We start from the raw sequence: 27095 nt of genomic DNA on the forward strand, positions 1-27095 counted from the left end.
TTGGCTGGCTCTTATCCCTCCACAGCAAACATGATGAGCGATATGTTTGGAAACAACAAAAACGCAATAACATCACAGTATCGAATTGCAATACGTATAGAATTATGAGAATCGCAATACATTGTTTCCTTAACTAAGTATGATGATAATATCGTACTATGAGTTCCCTGGCAATTCCCCAGCCCTGATATATAGACACTATAGACTCCATACACATTATATTTTGTAGAAAGCGTAATTGTTTACCAAAGGATGTTAATGAGGAAGAGGAAAAGGGAACATCTTTGGTTACTTACGAAAGAGAGCTAGGAGATAGTTTACAACCTGTCATACATTGAGACTGAAATATACTAATCTGTCACCTCTGACTAGACTAATGTCTATTATTGATGAGGCATATGTTTGATTGTATTACTCAAGCCACTGTAAGGAAAGGTCACTGCTCAAGACTGTGGTAGCCAACCAACCTCTGTGTGACATCTTTATTGTGTTATATGGTGAGAACTGGGCTACTGGGCATGTGCGTAATGTAATGGTGTTCTCAATGACCCCCACGTCATGCATGTGACACAAAGCACATAGTGTTTTGTTTGCTGAGCTAAAGTGCACGAGGGTTCCTACTGAATGTAATCATATGTGTGTGTACATGGCTGTACAGTAATAAAGTGCCATCCATCACTTTTATATGCTTGTGTGGAAGTATTTCCCCTTTCTCCGATAACTCATTAACCTTGCTGGGTTTCTGTTGGCGTCGTTAGCTACAGATAATGAATTTGTGAAATCTTTACGCACACACACACACATAGTGGAATGACATTGTGGTATAATTAGGATGTAGGGTATGCTGCCTGCCTGCCACATGCGTGGCTGGCCTCACTCCGCCTGTCACTGATCCAAGCCCCCCTGCTGAGAACATGGGCTGGATTAGAAATCTAGACCCAGGATGTGTTTGGGCCTTTGCTCTGCCATGGTCTATGTGGAAACAAGATCTCTTCTTCACTCACTGGCAGTGGAGCCTTTTTACAACAAAAAAATTGAATCGCTTTGGCAGTGTTTTCACAAGTATGTGGTACATTTTCACAACTCTTAGTACAAAACTCCAAACTGTTCACACTTGTAACGCAGCCAGTCCTTCGTTCAAAACCTGTCATTGTGCATTCATTTGGATTGCAAACATTTCTCACCACACCACCATTTATTCAACATACGTTAATTGTGAAATGTAATGAGAACATGGGTTTAATCACCAAAACACAACATAAGGATACCTTTTCAATTTAGTCGTTCTAACTACCAGTTAATCCAATAGCCAACGATGCAAGAAACGTGTTTTAAATCGCCCTTAGAAGTGCTGAAAGTAATATGCTAAAATACTTACATTACCCAATAATATCTATCCAATGTGTAATCAAAAGTGACCTCAAGGGAGACATTCTCTACAATCATTAATGCAAAAAAAACATGTTATTTTTCAGATAGAATTGTGTCATTGGTGTACTGTATGTAATCACATGTACGAAATGACATGAAACAAATGAAATGAATGAAAATAAAACAACATTTAGCACGCATTCATTTGCATCAAGACATGTCTTGAGCCTTTAGCCATAAATTCTCATCCACACCACAGTGAATGTCCTCATTGTTCATGCACTGCGGGATAAACCTTTTGGAATGGTGAATCCAAGCTTGACATTGGTCTGCATTGACGTCGTCGCATGCCTCTTCCATGGCCAGAAGGAGGGTGACACGCTCATGGGGATGGCGATTGTACACCTTCCAACTCCGCGCTGAAAAAAATTCCTCAATAGGGTTGAAGAAAGGAGCGTATGGGGGCAGGTATAGATTGGGTTACAGATTGGAGATGAGTCCGAAACCATGCGTGAACCACCTCTCCATGATGGAACCTGACGTTGTCCCACACAATGACATAGGTGACCCCTTCACCTTGACAGGCCTGCTCAATTTCATTGAGAAACACAATGAGGTGTGCAGCATTGCAGGATCCAAGTAATGGCCTACGTCCTACCACACACCATCTTCAGAGATAGCTGCGCACATGGGGATGTTTCCCCCACGTTGTCCAGGCACTTGGACGTTCGCCCGTTGGCCGATGTGGTTCCTCCCACGGCGCGGCGTTTTGGCCAGGTTGAAGCCCACTCCATCGACAAAGATATACTTGTGATGGTTCACAACAGCCTCAAGCACCATCACCCTCTAAAAATATATTTTGGTTAGTATTCTCTAAAATGAGGCAGCTTAAGGTAGAGAAATGAACATCCAATTATCTGGCAACAGCTCTGGTGGACAATTGCACGCTGCCTCAATTTTAAGACATCTGTGGCATTATTTTTTACAATATAGTTCTAATATGGAGTGGTCAAGTAGCATGTGCATCAAACAGTAAGTGTAATACAGTATATAGTGGTGTACCTGAACATACTTGGCCCGCAATTGTTTCACCCGGTTGTTGTTTCTCTCGAAAGGCACCAGGTAAATGTGTTTCATAGATACCTGCTGCCTCTTCAAAAGGCAGGTGATTGTTGGTAGGCTGAGGGATGTCACATTGGCCAAAGGTGTCATCATTCTCCTCATTGGCCTGCTCTATTTCGGAAGCCATATGTCATTCCTGGCCCTTACCATTTTCACCGCTGCCCACTCCTGCTGGTCGGTCAGCTCACGGCCACGGACACAACCATGTGTTCTGTCAATTCTGAGGTTAGAACATAGTATACTGTCAATAGATCATACTGGAAGAATAATGTAGCATGTTTTGGGAACTTACATGCGTTACAGTATGTTATCTACTGTAAATATATTGGTAAAGCGTAGTGCATATCCTGCAGACGTTTTTCTTGGTGAAATGTTCTCACGTTCGAATTGACAGATGATCTTTTCAGATTGGGGGGGGGGACTAATCTGGCAAGCCTCTGTTTACCCCATGGTCAACCAAGATGGCCCGGACTTCATTAGACACAACAGTTCCATGCCGTTTACCTCCCTCTCTCTGATGCCCACCTCTTTGAAAGGGCCCATACCCACCTCTTTGACCTCTTTGACAGGGCCCATTCCCACCTCTTTGACCTCTTTGAAAGGGCCCATGCCCACCTCTTTGACCTCTTTGTTTCAGGGCTCATGCCCACCTCTTTGACCTCTTTGTTTCAGGGCTCATGCCCACCTCTTTGACGGGCCCCTTGTACACGAGCTCTTTGATTTCCTCCTCTCCCTTGCTGTCTATCCTGTTCCATGTTGAAAGAAATTGCAAGTGTTCACATACCTGCTTTTATATGATGACCAAATCAATTAGCAATAACGAGTAGTCATTATGTAGGGTTATCATGTATCATAGATGTTTATACTTTACAAACACACGTTCTATTTCTGTAGTTCTCAAAATCCATGTATAGTAGACAAACCAGTTGAAAGTCTATAGGTTTACCAAACAGTTAAGTGGTTAACCATTAAGCACTGTTGGATTAAGTGACGGTCAAATGTATTGAAACAAATGAGAAGAGAGTCATATGAAAAGTATTGTGAGCATTTCACCTTGAAAAAGGCAATTACTTTATATGAAAGGAATTTCTAGATGAAACACTGATTAGGTTTGGTGAAAAGGTCACTGTGTGATTTTGTGTGTTTGTACTTAGTCAATTGAAAATGTGCTTAGAGTTTTGAAAATACAGCCTTTTCAATGATCTGTTTTGAGTTGTGAAATTTGACCACATTCTTGTACCAAAGTGATAAAAAAAATATATAATGTGTGTGTTTGTGTATGTATGTGTGTGTTTTGTGTGCCTGTGCCATGTGCGTGGGTACATGTGTGCATTTCTGTATAGGTTGAAGGGACTGCACATATTGTTTCCATTTACAATAATGGAGGGTTCAATGTAAAGACCTTAGTGGGTAGCAGCTGTGTGTGCGTGCACGTGTGTGTGAAAATCCCAATGCAACTCTTATACGTTTTTAAACACTGTAATAATTGCTATTCAGGCTTTATGAAAATCCTGGAATAGCTTTACTGCTGTCTGGGGAGGTAAAGGCCAATTCAGGGTGTCTCCAGGCCAAACCATACCCCCAAATTCTAGACTACGGTTACAAAGGGAGGATATATTACTGGAAACTTTAGAAGTTTACCAATAAACTACCAGAATTTTGGTATCTTTCAAAGACGTTGTGTAATTTATCACAAGACATCTAGTAGGCCCTTTTGGATGCTGCAAATCAAATCCCATTTTATTTGTCACCTGCTTCGTAAACAACAGGCGTAGACTAACGGCGAAATGCAACTATGCAGAGTTAAAGATTAAAAAAAAAATCAATAATAATAATCGAAATAATGACACAAGGAATGAATACACAGTGAATAACGGATAACAATAACGAGTAAAAATAACAACGCTTATGTACCACTACCGAGTCGATGTGCAGGGGTACGAGGTAATTGAGGTAGCTACAGTGCATTCAGAAAGTATTCAGACCCCTTCACCTTTTCTACATTTTGTTATGTTTTCCCTTATCAATCTACACACAATAGCCCATAATGACAAAGCAAAAACTTTTTTTTTTTGTTGTTTTTTTGCAAATGTATTAAACATTCAAAACTGAAATAACCCATTTACATACAGTACCAGTCAAACGTTTGGACACACCTACTCATTCAAGGGTTTTTCTTTATTTTTTTTGTTTACATTGTAGAAAAGTAGTGAAGACATCAAAACTATTGAATAACACATATGGAATCATGCAGTAATCAAAAAGTGTTAAACAAATCCAAATATATTTTATATGTTAGATTCTTCTTCCTTGAAGACAGCTTTGCACACTCTTGGCATTCTCTCAACCAGCTTCACGAGGAATGCTTTTCCAAGAGTCTTGAAGGAGTTTCCACATATGCTGAGCACTTTGTTGGCTGCTTTTACTTCACTCTGCGGTCCAACTCATCCCAAACCATCTCAATTGGGTTGAGGTCGGGTGATTGTGGAGGCCAGGTCATCTGATGCAGCACTCCATCACTCTCCTTCTTGGTCAAATAGCCCTTACACAGCCTGGAGGTGTGGCCCAAGCAAGTCTCTTCTTATTATTGGTGTCCTTTAGTGGTGGTTTCTTTGCAGCAAATCGACCATGAAGGCCTGATTCACATGGTCTCCTCTGAACAGCTGATGTTGAGATGTGTCTGTTACTTGAACTCTGAAGAATTTATTTGGGCTACAATTTCTGAGGTGCAGTTAACTCTAATGAACTTATCCTCTGCAGCAGAGGTAACTCTGGGTCTTCCTTTCCTGTGGAGGTCCTCATGAGAGCCAGTTTCATCATAGCACTTGATGTTTTTTACGACTGCATTTGAATAATTTTTCTGATTGACTGACCTTCATGTCTTAAATTAATGATGGACTGTCATTTCTCTTTGCTTAATCAAGCTGTTCTTGCCATAATATTGACTTGGTATTTTACCAAATAAGGCTATCTTCTGTGTACCACCCCTACCCTGTCACAAAACAACTAATTGACTGAAACTCATTAAGGAAAGAAATTCCACAAATTAACTTTTAACAAGGCACACCTGTTAATGGAAATGCATTCCAGGTGACTACCTCATGAAGCTGGTCGTGATAATGTCAAGAGTGTGCAAATCTGTCATCAAGGCAAAGGGTGGCTCCTTAAAATAATCTAAAATGTAAAATATATTTTGATTTGTTTCACACTTTTTTGGTTACCACATGATACATTCAGAGACTTGTCCCGAAGCCACTCCTGCGTTGTCTTGGCTGTGTGTTTAGGATTGTTATCCTGCTAGAAGGTGAACCTTTGCCCCAGTCTGAGGTCCAGTGCGTTCTGGTGCAGGTTTTCATCAAGGTACTTTGCTCCATTCATCTTTCCCTTGATCCTGACTAGTCTCCCAGTCACTGCCGCTGAAAAACATCCCCACGGCATGATGCTGCCACCGCCATGCTTCACCGTAGTGATGGTATTGGCCAGGTAATCAGCCGTGCTTGGTATCCTCATTTACATTTACATTTAAGTCATTTAGCAGACGCTCTTATCCAGAGCGACTTACAAATTGGTGCGTTCACCTTAAGACATCCAGTGGAACAGCCACTTTACAATAGTGCATCTAAATCTTTTAAGGGGGTGAGAAGGATTACTTTATCCTATCCTAGGTATTCCTGAAAGAGGTGGGGTTTCAGGTGTCTCCGGAAGGTGGTGATTGACTCCGCTGTCCTGGCGTCGTGAGGGAGTTTGTTCCACCATTGGGGGGCCAGAGCAGCGAACAGTTTTGACTGGGCTGCGCGGGAACTGTACTTCCTCAGTGGTAGGGAGGCGAGCAGGCCAGAGGTGGATGAACGCAGTGCCCTTGTTTGGGTGTAGGGCCTGATCAGAGCCTGGAGGTACTGAGGTGCCGTTCCCCTCACAGCTCCGTAGGCAAGCACCATGGTCTTGTAGCGGATGCGAGCTTCAACTGGAAGCCAGTGGAGAGAGCGGAGGAGCGGGGTGACGTGAGAGAACTTGGGAAGGTTGAACACCAGACGGGCTGCGGCGTTCTGGATGAGTTGTAGGGGTTTAATGGCACAGGCAGGGAGCCCAGCCAACAGCGAGTTGCAGTAATCCAGACGGGAGATGACAAGTGCCTGGATTAGGACCTGCGCTGCTTCCTGTGTGAGGCAGGGTCGTACTCTGCGGATGTTGTAGAGCATGAACCTACAAGAACGGGCCACCGCCTTGATGTTAGTTGAGAACGACAGGGTGTTGTCCAGGATCACGCCAAGGTTCTTAGCGCTCTGGGAGGAGGACACAATGGAGTTGTCAACCGTGATGGCGAGATCATGGAATGGGCAGTCCTTCCCCGGGAGGAAGAGCAGCTCCGTCTTGCCGAGGTTCAGCTTGAGGTGGTGATCCGTCATCCACACTGATATGTCTGCCAGACATGCAGAGATGCGATTTGCCACCTGGTCATCAGAAGGGGGAAAGGAGAAGATTAATTGTGTGTCGTCTGCATAGCAATGATAGGAGAGACCATGTGAGGTTATGACAGAGCCAAGTGACTTGGTGTATAGCGAGAATAGGAGAGGGCCTAGAACAGAGCCCTGGGGGACGCCAGTGGTGAGAGCGCGTGGTGAGGAGACAGATTCTCGCCACGCCACCTGGTAGGAGCGACCTGTCAGGTAGGACGCAATCCAAGCGTGGGCCGCGCCGGAGATGCCCAACTCGGAGAGGGTGGAGAGGAGGATCTGATGGTTCACAGTATCGAAGGCAGCCGATAGGTCTAGAAGGATGAGAGCAGAGGAGAGAGAGTTAGCTTTAGCAGTGCGGAGGGCCTCCGTGATACAGAGAAGAGCAGTCTCAGTTGAATGACTAGTCTTGAAACCTGACTGATTTGGATCAAGAAGGTCATTCTGAGAGAGATAGCGGGAGAGCTGGCCAAGGACGGCACGTTCAAGAGTTTTGGAGAGAAAAGAAAGAAGGGATACTGGTCTGTAGTTGTTGACATCGGAGGGATCGAGTGTAGGTTTTTTCAGAAGGGGTGCAACTCTCGCTCTCTTGAAGACAGAAGGGACGTAGCCAGCGGTCAGGGATGAGTTGATGAGCGAGGTGAGGTAAGGGAGAAGGTCTCCGGAAATGGTCTGGAGAAGAGAGGAGGGAATTAGGGTCAAGCGGGCAGGTTGTTGGGCGGCCGGCCGTCACAAGACGCGAGATTTCAATCCTCCAGACGTAGCACTTGGCATCCAGGCCAAAGAGTACAATCTTGATTTCATCAGACAAGATAATCTTTTCTCTTGGTCTGAGAGTCCTTTAGGTGCCTCCTATCGGGCTGTCGTGTGCCTTTTATTGAGTGGCGGCTTCTGTCTGGCCACTCTATCATAAAGGCCTGATTGGTGGAGTGCAGCAGAGATGATTGTCCTTCTGGAAGGTTCTCCCATCTCCACAGAGGAACTCTGGAGCTCTGTCAGAGTGACCATTGGATTCTTGGTTACCTCTCTGACCAAGGCCCTTCACCCCGATTGCTCAGTTTGGCCAGGTGGCCAGCCCTAGGAAGAGTCTTGGTGGTTCCAAACTTCTTCCAATTAAGACTGATGGAGGCCACTGTGTTCTTGGGGACCTTCAATGCTGCAGACAATTTTTGGTACCCTTCCCCAAATCTGTGCCTCGATACAATCCTGTCTCTGAGCTCTAAGTACAACTCCCCTCTACCTCATGGCTTGGTGTTTGCTCTGACATGCACCTTATATAGACAGGTTTGTACCTTTCCAAATCATGTCCAATCAATCGAATTTAACACAAGTGGACTCCAATCAAGTTGTACTTAGAAACATTTTAAGGATGATCAATGAAAACATGATGCACCTGAGCTCCATTTCGAGTCTCATAGCAAAGGCTTTGAATACTTATGTAAATAAGGTATTCCTTTTGTTTATATACCTTTGCAAAAAAAAATGAAAAACCTGTTTTCGCGTTGTCATTATGGGGTATTGTGCATAGATTTAATTTATTTAATCAATTTTAAAATAAGGCTGTAACGTAACAAAATGTGGAAAAAGTGAAGGTATCTGAATACTTTCCGAATGCACTGTATGTACTGTACATATTGTCACAACTTCCGCCGAAGTCGGTCCCTCTCCTTGTTCGGGCGGTGTTCGGAGGTCGACGTCACCGACCTTCTAGCTATCATTGATACATTTTTAATTTTCCATTGGTTTTGTCTTGTCTTCCTTACACACCTGGTTCCAATCCCATTCAGGACATGATGTGTATTTAATCCTCTGTTTCCCCTCATGTCCTGGTCGGAGATTGTTTGTTGTATGTAGGTGTTGATTGTATTTTCTGTTGTGCGACGGGTTTTGAACGCTCTATTTGTTATTTTGTATACTTTGGTTCTCTGAGTTTTTGATGTTTATTAAACAGCTCCGTTTTTTAACCAAGTTCATTCTCCTGTGCCTGACTTCCCTTTCACCAGCACGCACCACATTACACATATAGGTAGGGGTAAAGTGACTAGGTAACAGGATAGCTAATAGACAGTAGCAGCAGGGTATGTGGTGAGTGTGAAAGTGTGTGTGTGGCGACAGTATGCATGTGTGCACATGTTGTGAATGTGTGTGTTGGGTTGTCAGTGTGTGTGGGTAGAAGACAGTGTGTGTGCATAGTTAGTGCAAGAGAGTCAGTGCAAAAAAAGGTTGAAGCAAGGTAGTCCAGGTAGCTATTTGATGAGCTATTTAGCAGTCTTGTTTAGAAGTCTTATGGGTTGGGGGTTGAAGCTGTTCAGCGACCTGTTGGTTCCAGACTTGGTGCACTGGTACCGCTTGCCTTGCGATAGCAAAGAGAACAGTCTATGGCTTTGGTGGCTGGAGTCTTTGACAATTTCTGGGGCATTACTCTGACACCGCCTGGTATAGAGGTCCTGGATGGTAGAGATCTTGGACCCAGTGATGTACTGGGTCGTACTCACCACCCCCGGTAGCGCCTTGCAGCTGGATGCCTTGCAGTTGCCGTACCAAGCGGTGATGCAGCCAGTCAAGATGCTCTCAATGGTGCAGCTGTATAACCTTTGGATGGTCTGAGGGCCCATGCCGAATCTTTTCAGCCTCTTGAGGGGGAAGGAGCATTGTTGTTCCCTCTTCATGACCGTGTTGGTGTGTTTGGACAATGGTGATGTGGACACAGAGGATTTTAAAGCTCTTGACTCACTCCACTACAGCCCCATCGATGTGGATGGGGGTGTGCTTGCCCCTCCGCTTCCTGTAGTCCACGATCAGCTCCTTTTTCTTGCTGACATTGAGGGAGAGGTTGTTGTCCTAGCACCAGACTGCCAGGTCTCTGACATCCTCCCTATAGGCTGTCTCTTCGTCATCAGTGATCAGTCCTACCACCGTTGTATAATCAGCAAACTTGATGATGGCGTTGGAGTCGTTCACCCACGCAGTCGTGGGGGAACAGGGAGTACAGGAGGGGACTAAGCACACACCCCTGAGGGGCCCCCGTGTTGATGTGGCGGATGTCTTGTTGCCTACCCTTATCGACTGGGTGCGGCCCGTCCCAAAGTCCAGGATCTAGTTGCTGGATCCTGAGCTTGGTGATGAGCTTGGAGGGGACTATGGTGTTGAATGCTGAGCTGCAGTCAATGAACAGCCTTCTTACATAGGTATTCCTTTTGTCCAAGTGGGTGAGGGCAGTGTGGAGTGCTATGGAGATTAGAGGTCGACCGACTATGAGTTTTCAATGCCGATACCGATTATTGGAGGACCCAAAAAAAAGCCAATGCCGATTAATCGGCCGATTTCTATACATATATTTGTAATAATGACATTTACAACAATACTCAATGAACACTTTTATTTTAACTTAATATAATACATAAATAACATCAATTTAGTCTCAAATAAATCATGAAACATGTTCAATTTGGTTTAAATAATGCAAAAACACAGTGTTGGAAAATAAAAGGGCAATATGTGCTATGTAAAAAAGCTAACGTTTAAGTTCCTTGCTCAGAACATGAGAACATATGAAAGCCGGTGGTTCCTTTACACATGAGTCTTCAATATTCCCAGTTAAGAAGTTTTAAAAATGTATTATTATAATTTATTTATTTATTTTTATTTTACCCCTTGTTCTCCCCAATTTTGTGGTATCCAATTGTTAGTAGCTACTATCTTGTCTCATCGCTCATCGCTATAGGCACTATAGTATTGCCAGCCTAATCTCGGGAGTTGATAGGCTTGAAGTCATAAACAGCGCTGTGATTCAAGCATTGTGAAGAGCTGCTGGCAAACGCAGGTTTGAATGAATGCTTAAGAGCCTGCTGCTGCCTACCACCGCTCAGTCAGACTGCTCTATCAAATATCAAATCATAGACTTAATTATAATATAATAAACACACAGAAATACGAGCCTTAGGCCATTAATATGGTCAAATCCGGAAACGATCATTTCGAAAAAATAACATTGAAGGTTGTGCAATGTTACAGCAATATTTAGACTTAGGGTTGCCACCCGTTCGATAAAATACAGAACGGTTCCGTATTTCACTGAAAGAATAAACCTTTCGTCATAATTATGTAAAATTCTGGCAAATTAATTATTGTCTTTCTTAGGAAGAAATGGTCTTCATACAGTTTGCAACGAGTCAGGCGGCCCAAACTGCTGCATATACCCTGATGTGAATGCTCTTTTGTTAAATCATCACCCGTTTGGCGAAGTATGCTGTGATTCAATGATAAATTAACAGGCACAGCATTGCTAACCTAGTAATTGACAAGCTAGTTAACCTAGTAATATCATCAACCATGTGCAGTTAACTAGTGATTATGTTAAGATTGATTGATTTGTTTTTTCTAAGATATGTTTAATGCTTAGCTAGCAACTTACCTTGGCTCCTTGCTGCACTCACGTAACAGGTGATCAGCCTGCCACGCAGTCTCCTCGTGGATTTCTATGTAATCGGCCATAATCGGCGTCCAAATATGCTGATTACCGATTGTTTTGAAAACTAACCCTAACCCTAATTAATCGGCCAACCTCTAATGGAGATTGCGTCATCTGTGGATCTGTTGGGGCGGTATGCGAATCGAAGTGGGTCCAGGGCCTCTCGGATGATGGTGTTGATGTGAGCCATGACCAGTCTTTCAAAGAATTTTATGACTACAGATGCGAGTGCTACTGGGGCGAGAGCCATTGGCGTTCTTGAGCACGGGGACTATGGACGTCTGCTTGAAACAAATTGGTATTACAGACCGGATCCGATTATCACAGGTCTGTAATTATCTCTGGCTCTCTTGTGTGGCCTTATCACATGTCAAATGTATGAAATAATAATTAAAAATGTGATTTTTAAATAAAAAAATGGAAATAATAAAGCTGTAAAACATTATCCTAAATATAAACCATCAACTTAGTGAATACCATTGGTGTTTTAATATGAGGGTTTCAGGATGAAATATCCTTTATTAATTTTTTTACACACTTTTACACTTATCTTATTAGGCCAACGTGTACTTGTGGTAAATATTTTGCCATCAAGCTGGTGGCCGTTGTGAAAACAGTTTATAGTTGGACGAGTTGCAGCGGTATAGTTGAAAATAATACAACCTCCGCTCTTTTGGGAAGGCTTTCCACTTGGAACATTGCTGCGGGGACTTGCTTCCATTCAGCCACAAGAGCATTAGTGAGGTCGGGCACGGATGTTGGGCGATTAGGCCTGGTTCGCAGGCCATCCCATTGGTGTTTGATGGGGTTGAGGTCAGGGTTCTGTGCAGGCCAGTCAAGTTGTTCCACACCGATCTCGACAAACCATTGCTGTATGGACCTTTCCAGCTGAAACAGGAAAGGGCCTGCCACAAACTCGAAAGCACAGAATCGTCTAGAATGTCATTGTATGCTGTAGCGTTAAGATTTCCCTTCACTGGAACTAAGTGGCCTAGCCCGAAACCATAAAAAACATTATTCCTCCTCCACCAAACTTTACATTTGGCACTATGCATTGGGGCAGGTAACGTTCTCCTGGCATCCCCCAACCCAGATTTGACCGTCGGACCTCCAGATGGTGAAACGTGATCACTCCAGAGACCGGCAACAAGCTTCACACCACTCCAGCCGACATTTTGCATTGCGCATGGTGATCTGTGAGGCTGCTCGGCCATGGAACCCATTTCATGGATCTCCAGACGAAAGGTTCTTGTGCTGACGTTGCTTAAAGAGTCCGTTTGGAACTCGGTAGTGAGTGTTGCAAAACGAGGACACCCAATTTTTTTTTATTGCACTACGCACTTCAGCAACCTGGCTGTCCCGTTCTGTGAGCTTGTGTGGCCTACCACTTCACGGCTGAGCCGTTGTTGCTCCTAGACGTTTCCACTTCACAATAACAGCACTTAGAGTTACCCGGGGCACCTCTAGCAGTGCAGAAATTTGACGAACTGACTTGTTGGAAAGGTGGCATCCTATGACGGTGCCACGTTGAAAGTCACTGAGCTCTTCAGTAAGGCCATTGTACTGCCAATGTTTGTCTATGGGAATTGTGCTCGATTTTATACACCTGTCAGCAATGGCTGAAGCAGAAATAGCCGAATCCACTAATTTGAAGGGGTGTCCACATACTTTTTTAAATATATACTGTACATTGCCATATATTATGTTAATTACCAAAATGATTGTAGACTTTGGTAAAGTTACCGGTAGCTTTGCAATCCGATGCTAGGCTAGTACCTTTAGCTGCATCATAGCCGCTAAATTCAGGGCTTAATCGTCTGGACCGCCTCGGAGGCATAGGATAGAGGTTGAGGCTGAGGGATGGGATGTGGCCCTTAAGTCTTTGAACCTTGTAGCACGAAAAACTGTTACAATGAAGTGACCGTGGCCCGTGGACTCTGGAAGTCGAAGATGAAGTGAAGTGTCTCACCGATCATGACGTAACAGCTAGCATACTGGCCGTCCGAGAGAGTCTAGCTTCACTAATAGTATTAAGGCTAGTAGGTCATGAAGCTCACTGTAGCCAGCTGTTGTTGATAGCAGACTCAACTGAACTAAGACAAGCCTCCTGTGAGTGAGACGCCAGTGAGTGAGAGAGCACAATATAACCACTGATGGTCTCTGCTACTGGCATCGTAAATCCACATTGTGTAACAGGGCAAGAGGTCTAAATGTAGACCTGAAGGATGCTGCATTTAGAACCAAATATGTCCTATGGATAACATTTCGGCACGTGCCGGCAGTGTCACTTGGATAGCATTTATCGCTTCTGTGTGTAGTGTAGTCTCGTTCTTATGTTTGACTATGTTTAGTGTCAAAACCAGCGAAATAGGCCTAAACGTCTTCCTCCTCTCTCTGTGTTTTTATTGTAAACAAGCAAATAAACATTTTGGAAGTAAGCCTCAGTCAATTAGAAAATACTCACCCCCCTATTTCCCCCCCCCCCCCTCTCTCTCTCTCTCTCTCTCTCTCTCTCTCTCTCTCAGTAATCCACAGTCTTCTCTTTTCCCAGCTGGAATCAATTAACTACACACACACACACACACACACACACACACACACACACACACACACACACACACACACAGGGCCAGAACACAACCCCTGGTTTCTGTTGGTTGACACCCTCCCTCAGGGCTCTCATTAAGGGCTTTGTCAGAAATGCCGTTCTTTGTTTTTCCTTAGGAACATGACGGCCAACACATTTTCCTCTGTGTGTGTGTGGTGTGTGTGTGTGTGTGTGTGTGTGTGTGTGTGTGTGTGGTGTGTGTGGTGTGTGTAACCTCTTGGAGCTCATTAATGGGAACCATCTCACTGAGAGATTGTCGTAATAGTTGTGTGATTCATTGTTGTGATGTAAACATTGGAAAAGTTGGCAGGGTTCTTGTCAATGTGTCCGCCACCACAGACAAAGTGGAACTGTAACTGACTGTGTACATTTTTGCTGGTCTTTGTAGTTTTTATTTCTTGTTTTTATTTGTTTTAAGAAAGGTGTTGTGGTTGAAACTGTAATACTGTAATAGATATATCTTGACTGTCCAGGAGTCCATGACACAGCAGGTTTGGTGTATTGTAGCGGGTGAACATTGTTGATATAGGGCTTGAGAGAGGTCAGAGACCTCCTAAAAATAACCAGCCCCAGGCGTTTCTGCTAACCGTTGTGTTGCGTCACATGGAACAGTCTTATCAGAGTCTGCGTCATATCAGCCACTCACTCTATCCCGCTCTGTATGCACACACTCCCACTCACAGCAATGCCTGCGTTAGCACGCCACACACGCACTAACACACACGCACTAACACACACTCACTAACACACACGCACTAACACACACTCACTAACACACACTCTCCCTCATGCACAAGCACACACATGCACAAACACACACACACACACACACACACACACACACACACACACACACACCAACACACACACAAGCACACACACACACACGCACTAACACACACTCTCCCTCATGCACAAGCACACACATGCACAAACACACACACACACGCACCAACACACACACAAGCGCACACACACACACACACACACACACACACACACATACACAGGTACTACACGTAAACACACAAAGTCAAACATGCTGGTCATTTTTTCCATGGCACTTAGACAGACAGACAGCCGGACGGACAGACAGACAGACAGAATGTTTCTCAGGCCTGTTTGACTCCTCACGACATGGTTAAAAAAGTATATTTCTTTCATTAGACAAATTAAGTGGAAAATGAGTACTTGTAGCTTCTCACTGTGTTAACAACTGTCTGGATGTCTCAAGTGTAATTGTTTTTCTATAGATATTGTATAAGTGAGTGTTTTTTAAGTGTTTCATAATATATGACCCACAAATATTGTTGAATATTCCCATATTAAGCTTTCGATAATGGGTCTTGAGCAGGAGGCCTACATGTATGATCTTGGACCTTGACGGGGAAGCCAAGGTCCATGTTTCCCTAGACAAGGGAAACATTAAAGGAAACACTGTTTAACCCATGGCATCCTATTCAGCAGTGTAGAACAGGTCATCAGAGGTTTTAACCCCTGAACAGCCATTCGGGTGTAGAACAAGATACCTCATGCGAGGTGGAGGAGGAGGTAGAGAAGGAGGAAGAGGGTGAGGAGGAAGTGGAGGAGGACGAGGTGGAGGTAGAGGAGGAGGAGGGTGTGGAGGAGGAGGAGGAGGAGGTGGAGGAGGGTGTGGAGGAGGAGGAAGAAGAGAAGGAGGAGGTGGAGGAGGAGGAAGAAGAGGAGGAGGAGGTGGAGGAGGACGAGGTGGCGGTAGAGGGTGAGGAGGAAGAGGAGAAAAAGGAGGAGGAGGTGGAGGTAGAGGAGGAGGAAGATGGTGAGGAGGAGGAGGAGGTGGAGGTAGAGGAGGAAGAGGAGCAGGAGGACGAGGAGGAGGTAGAGGAGGACAAGGAGGAGGTGGGGATGGGTGAGGAGCAGGAGGAGGTGGAGATGGGTGAGGAGGAGGAGGAAGAAGATGAGCAGGAGGAGGTGGAGGAGGAGGAGGAAGAAGATGAGCAGGAGGAGGAGGAGGAGGAAGAAGATGAGCAGGAGGAGGTGGAGGAGGATAAGGTAGCGAGGCTGTGCAATCGAAGGAGGAGAATACGACATTCTTCCCACACAGTCACCCCGATAAATTATTTGTGCGTTTAACGCCACAGCAGCATTTTAACAAAGCTACCTGTCACATTGAGATTCTCATCCTTACCAGCACGTCTTCTGGGGATCACAAGAACACAACAGTGGGTTTTTTCAGAGTTTGAGGAAAAGGTTTAATTCCTTTTGCCTGGTCAGGATTCTGAGCTGACTGTGGTTAGTCATTTTGAGGGGTGTCAGGCGATTCTTCAAGAGATATTACACACTGATCTATACATATACACCGATATACAGGGTTTCTGCTGGTGAGAATACACCTAGTGTCTCGTTTTTACACTTGGCACTTCACACATTTGATATTTGCTGTTTATGAAAGTTGTTGTTTTCATTCCTTTGGAGCAGCAAGCTTTTCTAGGATCTTTGCAACAGGCCCCCTAGAGCAGACAAGGACCAATGAGCAACATGAGAAAGGAATCATCGTTTTAGCATCACTTCTGAGAATGACTGGAACAACAAACAAAAAAAGGCACCACCACCACTAGCCAATCATGTGTCTCTCTCGGTGCTTGTGTTCAGTTCAGTCCGGCGGTTGCCATGGAAACAACTACAACTCATGTCGTCAAGACCCAGTAGGCTGTGCTGGTATATACAGTTGAGTTATTGTTGCATTTTAGCATGGGGGAACATTTTTTGTCTCCCCTTTCCATCAGATTGTGGAAAAGGATACCGTATAGGCATACTTGCCTGGTGACAAATTCTGAGCCTGTACCATTCTTGTTTAGTAACCTCGGTTTTCTTACCATCCGAATGGCAGAATTAGCGAGTGAAGGTTAAGACAAGGGTAATGGTTTACGTTAGTGGTCGGCCTGTTCTACGACTTTGTTCCCCTACCACACAAATGACAAAATGGCGGCTAAATGCGGCTGCCAATCCACAGGCCTGGTCATAGGAACAGTACATTGGGCTGTAAAACAAGCTGTGCCGACGTGGCACCAGTCCCAATGTAGAATGGACTATGGCTGGGGGAGAGGACACTTGACTGGAGATTGGGGGCAATGGGTGGGAGGGAGAGGGACACTTGACTGGAGATTGGGGTCAATGGGTGGGAGGGAGAGGGACACTTGACTGGAGATTGGGGCAATGGCTGGGGAGAGGACACTTGACTGGAGATTGGGGGCAATGGGTGGGAGGGAGGGGACACTTGAGTGGAGATTGGGGGCAATGGGTGGGAGGGAGAGGGACACTTGAGTGGAGATTGGGGGCAATGGGTGGGAGGGAGAGGACACTTGAGTGGAGATTGGGGGCAATGGGTGGGAGGGAGAGGGACACTTGAGTGGAGATTGGGGGTCAATGGGTGGGAGGGAGAGGGACACTTGAGTGGAGATTGGGGGCAATGGGTGGGAGGGAGAGGGACACTTGAGTGGAGATTGGGGGCAATGGGTGGGAGGGAGAGGGACACTTGAGTGGAGATTGGGGGCAATGGGTGGGAGGGAGAGGGACACTTGAGTGGAGATTGGGGGCAATGGGTGGGAGGGAGAGGGACACACGGGGTGTTTTCTGTTGTTGTTGTTGTTGCCCGTCGCTTGTCTGGTTCAGAGAAGCTTATCTGCGGTCGGCCAGCTGAGGGGCTTGTGAGGCTGCACGTTTTGGATGCTTCCGGGGCGTTGTGAAAGCTCACTGTTTTTTTCAAGCCCCGATGAGTAGGAACTGTGTGGGAGGCTGTAAGCCTGTAACCCGACCCCCCCCCCCCTCTCTCTGATAATGGTTTGGCCTGGAGGTTTTGTTTGGGTGTTCCACCATTAGTATTATTACCATCAGACCTGTTCGATGGCTCAGATTCTGAATGATGGCGCTGAGAGTTTGTGAGGCCTTGATAGAAAAGGGGTAATAATAAACTAGTGTAACGATGTGCGCTGAGAATCGGGAGGTAAGTTCAGGGAGTGCGTATTTGAATCAAATAAAACGTAACATAATACAAAACGCGAACAACGCATAGACATGAAACTGAAACAGAAACGATGATGCCTGGGGAAGGAACCATAGGGAGTGGCATATATATAGCGAAGGTAATCAGGGAAGTGATGGAGTCCAGGGGGAGTCTGATGACATGCAGGTGTGCGTAACGATGGTGACAGGTGTGCGCCATAACGAGCAGCCTGGTGACCTGGAGGCCGGAGAGGGAGCACACGTGACAACTAGTTAGTCAGTCAGCAGCTAATCTCTTGTGGACAGGTTAGTCTGCACCGATAAACGGTGGTGCAGAGTACAGTAGCGATGGGAATTGCCAGGCACCTCCCGACACGATATTGTCACGATACTGATACGATATGTATTGCGATTCTCTCGATTCTATATGTATTGTCATTTGATACTGGGATTTTATTGCGATTCGATGAGACAGCTCCTTAGAAAATGAGTTTTGATCGGTTATGGAAATAAAAGTGCTGAAAACAGATTGACTCAATATTGAAAAAGAAGATGGCGAACAACCTATGAAGGAAAAATACGAGCGTTTTGGTGCAGTTACAGCCAACTAGCGCAAAAACATAATATTGCGATATTGTCAAAAAGATACAATACAATATATTGTTAAACATAGGACCCCGATATGTAACTGTATCGATTTTGTTCCCCGCCGTCACTGGAAGACAGGCAGGCTAGCAGAACTGGAATAGGCAGGTCCTCCCTCTATCTGTCCATACAGCTCTGGCCATTTCAGATAAGGGCAGGGCGAGAACTGTGTAGACATGGAGTCCAGGCTGAATACACAAACCCAGCAGATGCCTTCCTAGCACGACAGCGGGAGGGAAAGAGGGAGGGAGGTAGGGAAAGGGAGAGACTGGTAGTGAGAGAGGGAGAGAAAAAGGGAGCCAATGAGAAACAAAAAAAGACGGGGAAGATGAAGAAAAGTCAACAGAAAAACTGAGAGAGAAATAGCTGAAGAAAAAGAGAGACAATCGCACACACACCCGCACACACACACACACACACACACACACACACACACACACACACACACACACACACACACACACACACACACACACACACACACACACACACACACCCGCACACACACACACACACACACACACACACACACACACACACACACACACACACACACACACACACACAGGTAGACATGAGGCAAAGCTCATAGAGAATGATTCATGTTCTGCTTTGTCACTAGTTCTCTCTCAGATTGATCTAACACAGATGTTTGAAGGACTTCCAGACGCTTCAGAAAGGCCATAGCGCTCCGACTGCTCTCTCCCTGGCCCCGTTTCAGCAATAATATCCCATCAGTCACTGTTCCCACTGGGAAAATGGACTTATAAATTCACTGCAGCTCTCCTCTCCGCTTCCTGTATAGTTATGTCCCACTAAATGGACTTTTCCCACCTAGTGCTTACATGTCTTAGTCCATGTCTTGAAATTGGCCTTAGTAGTAATATGGTTCCTGACGGTCCTACTGTAAAGCCAGGCTGTTAGGTTTCTAAGACGCCTCAGGTTTCTGCATGTAGAAGTCAGCCCCTTTGTTTTTCCTGGCTGCACAGATTGTTGTGGATAGAATGTAGGAAAATGCATGATCGTGGCTTTGGATTGAGGAAGCTGATGTTCCAGGAGGATTGGTTCTGGATTACAGTGATTAGTTCCAGTTCTGGGTACAGTGAACAAACAGCGAATGAAAGTCAGTGATTGTGGTCCCAAACAGGGATAGCTAGCTGCTAGCCTGAGCCCCCTACACCTTCCCTCTCTAGACCCAGGTCTGTATCCTCCACCCTTCCTCTCTAGACCCAGGTCTGTATCCTCCACCCTCCCTCTCTAGACCCAGGTCTGTATCCTCCACCTTCCCTCTCTAGACCCAGGTCTGTATCCTCCACCCTCCCTCTCTAGACCCATGTCTGTATCCTCTCTAGACCCAGGTCTGTATCCTGTATCCTCTCTAGACCCAGGTCTGTATCCTCCACCCTCCCTCTCTAGACCCAGGTCTGTATCCTCCACCCTCCCTCTCTAGACACAGATCTGTATCCTCCACCCTCCCTCTCTAGACCCAGGTCTGTATCCTCCACCCTCCCTCTCTAGACCCAGGTCTGTATCCTCCACCTTCCCTCTCTAGACCCAGGTCTGTATCCTCCACCCTCCCTCTCTAGACCCAGGTCTGTATCCTCCACCCTCCCTCTCTAGACCCAGGTCTGTATCCTCCACCCTCCCTCTCTAGACCCAGGTCTGTATCCTCCACCCTCCCTCTCTAGACCCAGGTCTGTATCCTCCACCCTCCCTCTCTAGACCCAGGTCTGTATCCTCCACCCTGCCTCTCTAGAGCAAGGTCTGTATCCTCCACCCTCCCTCTCTAGACCCAGGTCTGTATCCTCCACCCTCCCTCTCTAGAGCCAGGTCTGTATCCTCCACCCTCCCTCTCTAGAGCCAGGTCTGTATCCTCCACCCTCCCTCTCTAGAGCCAGGTCTGTATCCTCCACCCTCCCTCTCTAGACCCAGGTCTGTATCCTCCACCCTCCCTCTCTAGACACAGGTCTGTATCATCCACCCTCCCTCTCTAGACCCAGGTCTGTATCCTCCACCCTCCCTCTCTAGACGCAGGTCTGTATCCTCCACCTTCCCTCTCTAGACCCAGGTCTGTATCCTCCACCCTCCCTCTCTAGACCCAGGTCTGTATCCTCCACCCTCCCTCTCTAGACCCAGGTCTGTATCCTCCACCTTCCCTCTCTAGACCCAGGTCTGTATCCTCCACCCTCCCTCTCTAGACCCAGGTCTGTATCCTCCACCCTCCCTCTCTAGACCCAGGTCTGTATCCTCCACCCTCCCTCTCTAGACCCAGGTCTGTATCCTCCACCCTCCCTCTCTAGAGCCAGGTCTGTATCCTCCACCCTCCCTCTCTAGACCCAGGTCTGTATCCTCCACCCTCCCTCTCTAGACCCAGGTCTGTATCCTCCACCCTCCCTCCCTAGACCCAGGTCTGTATCCTCCACCCTCCCTCTCTAGACCCATGTCTGTATCCTCCACCCTCCCTCTCTAGACCCAGGTCTGTATCCTCCACCCTCCCTCTCTAGACCCAGGTCTGTATCCTCCACCCTCCCTCTCTAGACCCAGGTCTGTATCCTCCACCCTCCCTCTCTAGACCCAGGTCTGTATCCTCCACCCTCCCTCTCTAGACACAGATCTGTATCCTCCACCCTCCCTCTCTGGGCCCAGGTCTGTATCCTCCACCCTCCCTCTCTAGACCCAGGTCTGTATCCTCCACCCTCCCTCTCTAGACCCAGGTCTGTATCCTGTATCCTCTCTAGACCCAGGTCTGTATCCTGTATCCTCTCTAGACCCAGGTCTGTATCCTCCACCCTCCCTCTCTAGACCCATGTCTGTATCCTCTCTAGACCCAGGTCTGTATCCTGTATCCTCTCTAGACCCAGGTCTGTATCCTCCACCCTCCCTCTCTAGACCCAGGTCTGTATCCTCCACCCTCCCTCTCTAGACACAGATCTGTATCCTCCACCCTCCCTCTCTGGGCCCAGGTCTGTATCATCCACCCTCCCTCTCTAGACCCAGGTCTGTATCCTCCACCCTCCCTCTCTAGACCCAGGTCTGTATCCTCCACCCTCCCTCTCTAGACCCAGGTCTGCATCCTGTATCCTCTCTGGGCCCAGGTCTGTATCCTGTATCCTCTCTGGGCCCAGGTCTGTATCCTGTATCCTCTCTGGGCCAAGGTCTGTATCCTGTATCCTCTCTAGACCCAGGTCTGTATCCTGTATCCTCTCTGGGCCCTAGCCTGTACACTGTAAAAGGGGTTGCTGTGATTTTGACAGTAACTTACAGGCAGCAAAGTGGCAAGTAAGTTATTGTATTTCATATTGCAGTACACTACTGTAATCTAAATATAGTATCAAAGCAAGTACTGTGTAATGACACAACGTATTATACCATATAATTGACTCTATTGTACTGTAAACAAGTACATGCTACCGTAATTGTAATTAATTAATCAATTAATGAAATTCATTGATGGGAGATTTCACAGTGTTTTACCGTAATTTAATGGGATTGGTGCTAGCAGGTTGGTTGCTATAGTAATGTGTTTACACATTACAGCATATCAGTGAATATTTTGTGTTTTTTATCACTTGCACTTCTAGAGGCCTTAACAAAGGCCTCCAAACTGGCAACATAATAATGCTGATAATAATCAGCATTACCGTATAATTGACAGTTTATCCTGTTACAGTGTACCCTCCACCCTAACTCTCTAGGTCCAGGCCTGTACCCTCAGTGACCCCTCCTGGGTAGTGGGTGGCAGGTCTTTGGAGGGAGCCAGTGGAATGTGGGCAAGGCCTGCTAAGTGAACACCTTGTGTGGTGCTAGCGTCTCTGACAGGTCAGAATCTTCCAAGGTGTGAGGCACTGGCCTTCGCCACATCGAGGGCTAATGCTAAACCACAACCCTTTAGCCCTGGGGTTACAGAGAAGGGGAGAGGACAGAGGGATATTGTTTTTTTTTTGTTGAAACATCACCATCATTAGTAGTATAATCATCATCAGTGTCATCAAGGTCTATTATCTGCTACACCTATAAGTTATTGATTTAAGGACATTTTCCTGCCCGCGTCGACTATACGGTGTTTCCATGTTTCTTTGGTCTTTTGTTTTGAATATTATATACCTCAGTCTGTGTGAGAGCGTGGGAGGAGCTAACGAATGGGACTTACTGTATGGGATTGTAACTGAACAGTCAACAACAACCTCGCACATGGAGACAATCACATGCTCACAGTCACAGCTAGTAACCCAAGGGAAGTAGGTGTGAGGGGGGAATGCTCGGAGAAGCGAGCTTAAGTGTCAAATGATTCCACTGGTTGCTGGTTTCACACGGTCACGCTCACACACACACACACACACACACGCTCACGCACGCACACGCACGCACACACGCACACACACGCACACACACACACAGTCTTGTACAGCTAACCTTGTGGGGACACACAATTCAGTCCCGTTCAAAATCCTATTTTCCATAACCCCTAACCCGTACTCTTACACTAACTCTAACCCTAACCTTAACCCAAAAACCTGACCTTAAACCTAACCCTAAAACTAACCCTAGCTCCTAACCCTAAACCTTAATGTAATTCTAACCCTAACACTAATTCTAACCTTAACCCTAAACCCTCTAGAAATAGCATTTGACCTTGTGGGGACTAACAACATTTCCCCAGTCTGGTCCAAACACGTCCACACACACATGCACACACACACACGCACACAAACACTCCGAGCTCCTAGCACCCTGCTGTGATCGGTTCCTCAGTGTTGGGTGTTGGGTGTTGGCTGAATATTGTAAAGGGGGAAGAAGGAGGGCAGGATGGGAGGAAGAGGGGAGGGATGAGCCTGCTGCAGTGCTACTATACCATATGTGTCCTTGCTGGGAACTGTAAATCGCTTTGGATAAGAGTGTCTGCTAAAATGTAAAATATAAGTGGAATGAATTGAATGTCATTGAGAAAACATAAAGGTGTTATTGTATATATTTTTTGCAAACCTCCTTTCTGAATATAAAAGTAATCCAAGAAGTAATCATTTGTTTTTTCTAAAGTATATGTAATCCGATTACAATGTTTTGTCACAGGTAATGTAACATTACAGTTATAGTTTTTGTAATCAGATTACATGTAATCAGTTGTGTCCATCTCTGTCCGAGCAGGAAAGAACAGGCGCAGTGGATCATGGTCATTGTAGTTCATTACCACATTTCTGTGCTGAACTAGGTTGAATATTTGCTTAAGCCCAACGTCCCACATAGTTATTGACTTGATTTCTCTCATGAATAATTTGATTTCTCTCTTGGGCTCACAATTTCTTTTTTAGAAAAATTGGGGGGGTGGGACGTCAGTCGGTTGTGGTTTAGTTGTTTAGTTTTATTTATTTAATAACCAAAAAATGAACAACATTATCACTCAGCACTACTTTCTAACTCTGCCTTATATGTGCCTCTACGCCCTTTATAAGCAGCACGAGGCCCCACATAGACCCTGTCCTCCTTCTCAGTTCAGGACAGTTTTAGGTCACACATAATCTCTGGTGACAGAAGTTAAAAGAATAGTCAGCTGCTAGCTTTAGCGTGCGTACGATTTGGTTCTGGGTTCTGAGATTAGGTCACCGCCAGCGTTCCCCAAAGGAAACCTGTTTGACCATAAATCATATAAGGTATAAGATGTTGGGCTCGGGCAATGCTTGGTTGACTTGTAAATGGGCAACTAGAAAAGGGATTCTAGACAAATTAGCAGAGTATGTTGGACACAAGTGTGGTCTGTGGCACTATTCGAAAGGCGCTATTTAGCACAAGATGATGCTAAGCAAAGGAGCTCACTCTTTCTGTGTCTTTCTCGTCTCGCAGCTGTCTCTTTTCTCCAAATACATTCGGACTTTCTCTCTCCTTCCCAGTACAATTGTTTCCCTGGTGGAGCTGATGTGTTGAAAGGATCTCCTCTGGCCTTAAAAGACGATGTTTATAGACACTGGGGCCAGAGAATAGACTTCCTGGTAAAGTAAATGACCGGTGAGCTAAATCCATCATAAAGGAACCAAATTTATAAATAAACCCCCTGGATATTCCATTAACTCACTCTCATCTTCATCTGGCCCTCCAGGGTGACGGTGGCTAGGGAGAGCAGATGTAGAGCAGGGGGAGCTGTGGTGGGGTTCAAGGAGGAGAGGAGAGGAAGGGAGTTCAGCGTGGTGGAGCATGGCCTGGGCCGGGGGACTGGGTGTGAATTGCTAGTGGTTGATTGTGTATGTTTCAGTGTATCCACATAAGAATGCATTCTTGTTTATGCCACAATGCTTAAAGAGGTTTAGGTGCGATTGAATCAAACAAGATTATGAGGTTTCCAGGATAAATTCAAAAAAAAATATATATATATATATATATATATATATATATATATATATATATATATATATATTTGAGAGCTGCAACAATGCATTTTTGGATTTCTTTACTGAACAAAACAATATGCACCAATTCAAAACGTAACTGCATATCAACTGGAATGTTCTCTTGCTGTGAGGAACAAAGTTGTACCAGATTCTGTACGGTTTTAGACAGACAAGTATAGTCTGTCAGCCTTTTCTTCCGCTGCGTATTCATTGAGTCATTTGGTAATTTACTGATGGACCCTGCCCATCCACGCTAAGCCTTTTAGAGGCTTTTGAAATGCATTTGAATGTATCCTGTGCTGTTTTTGTCATTGCTGCTGCTGCTGCCGCTGTTCTTTTTCCCTGTCTAAATCAGGGACTACTGTTTTACGTAACTCCATTTTGATAACCAAGGATTAGGTTCTCTGTCTACAGAGTGACACACTGAGTATGGACTGTACCCCCTGAGATACTACAACTATTATTGTTTTAGAGGGTCCTCCTAATCACTATGTAATAGACTTTTTACCGCAGTGGGCTAAATCCGGTTCACAAACAGTGCTTCTCGGTGCTTCTCGGTGCTTCTCGGTGCTTCTCGGTCGCCTTGAAGAAATCGACTTTCAAACAAAAGTATGCGTCTCGTGACGGGCTTTATAAAAAAAAGAAAGACACCTGTACCATGTCAGATATAGAGTTGGAATAGTAATTCAATGTTGAGTTTGCATACACAATATTACACTTTATATACATCACAGAGGACTGAAATATGACAAAACTGTTTGTCATAGAAACACTGTTTTTTTTGGCATTTAAAAAAAGACATACTGTTTATTAATTATGAAATGATGAAAAGTATTAATAACATGAGGCCACTAGGTCATTTGACTACAGGAAATGATTAATAGACAATAGTAGTATGTCCTACTGTATTGTGGCGTGGACAATATAAGGTTGTGTGTGTGTGTGTGTGTGTGTGTGTGTGTGTGTGTGTGTGTGTGTGTGTGTGTGTGTGTGTGTGTGACTGTAGACCGGGACAGGTGTAGGCCCACAACAGGTAGATGGTGCTGAGTGGAGCTCCTGAACAGTACGTGTGTGTGCTGTCGTGTAAACCTGCAGGCTCTCTCGCTCTTGAGAAAAGCAAGCAATTAGGCCTGGCCTGTGATCCTACATACATACCGTATAGTACAACTATACACACAGACAACACTCTGTCACAAGCAAGAAGACACACAGGCAATGTCAACTCTCCCTCACATATATGCATACAGTACTCTCTAGACACACACAGGCAGCATACATTCACCTGTACACACAGACCACTTAAGTAAACACACACACACATACACACACACACATACCAGGTTTCATTCTTCTCTCTGGGCTGTTTTTGCTTGAACAGTGAGAGTAATGTAAACAGAGCTGAGTGCTAGGAGCCATCTGCCTAATGTCACTGTGGCCCATATCTGTCCTCTCCAGCTCTCTCTCTCGCTCTCCCTCTCTCCCCCTCACCCCTTCCCCTCACTCCCTCTCTCCCCCTCACCCCTTCCCCTCGCTCCCTCTCTTACTATCTCTCTCTCCCTCACTCCCTCCCCTCGCTCCCTCCCTTACTATCTCTCTCTCCCTCTCTCTCCTTCCCCTCTCTCCCTCTCTTACTATCTCTCCCTCACTCCCTCCCTCCCCTCACTCCCTTTCTTACTATCTCTCTCTCTCTCTCCCTCACTCCCTCCCCTCGCTCCCTCCCCTTACTATCTCTCTCTCCCTCTCTCCCCCTCACTCCTTCCCCTCTCTCCTCTCTTACTCTCTCTCTCCCTCACTCCCTCTCCCTCCCTCACTCACTCCCTCCCTTACTATCTCTCTCTCCCCTCACTCCCTCCCTTACTATCTCTCTCTCTCTCTCCCCTCACTCCCTCCCTTACTATCTCTCTCCCCTCCCTCCCTCCCCTCGCTCCCTCCCTTACTATCTCTCTCTCTCCCTCACTCCCTCCCCTCGCTCCCTCCCTTACTATCTCTCTCCCTCCACTACCACCACATCCTTCCTCCCCTCAACATCCCCCTGTCTTCCATGTTATCTGTTGTTGTCCATT

At 45.8% G+C, this 27095-nt stretch overlaps 1 protein-coding gene across 1 annotated transcript in view; it reads left to right on the forward strand.

The window, feature by feature from the left end:
- LOC115131919 (adenylate cyclase type 6-like) overlaps positions 1-27095 on the forward strand; it is a 60462-nt gene that overhangs the window by 8875 nt on the left and 24492 nt on the right. The window lies entirely within an intron of this gene.

This window comes from Oncorhynchus nerka, linkage group LG7 (genome assembly GCF_034236695.1).
Source record: "Oncorhynchus nerka isolate Pitt River linkage group LG7, Oner_Uvic_2.0, whole genome shotgun sequence".
NCBI classification, from domain to species: Eukaryota; Metazoa; Chordata; class Actinopteri; order Salmoniformes; family Salmonidae; genus Oncorhynchus; species Oncorhynchus nerka.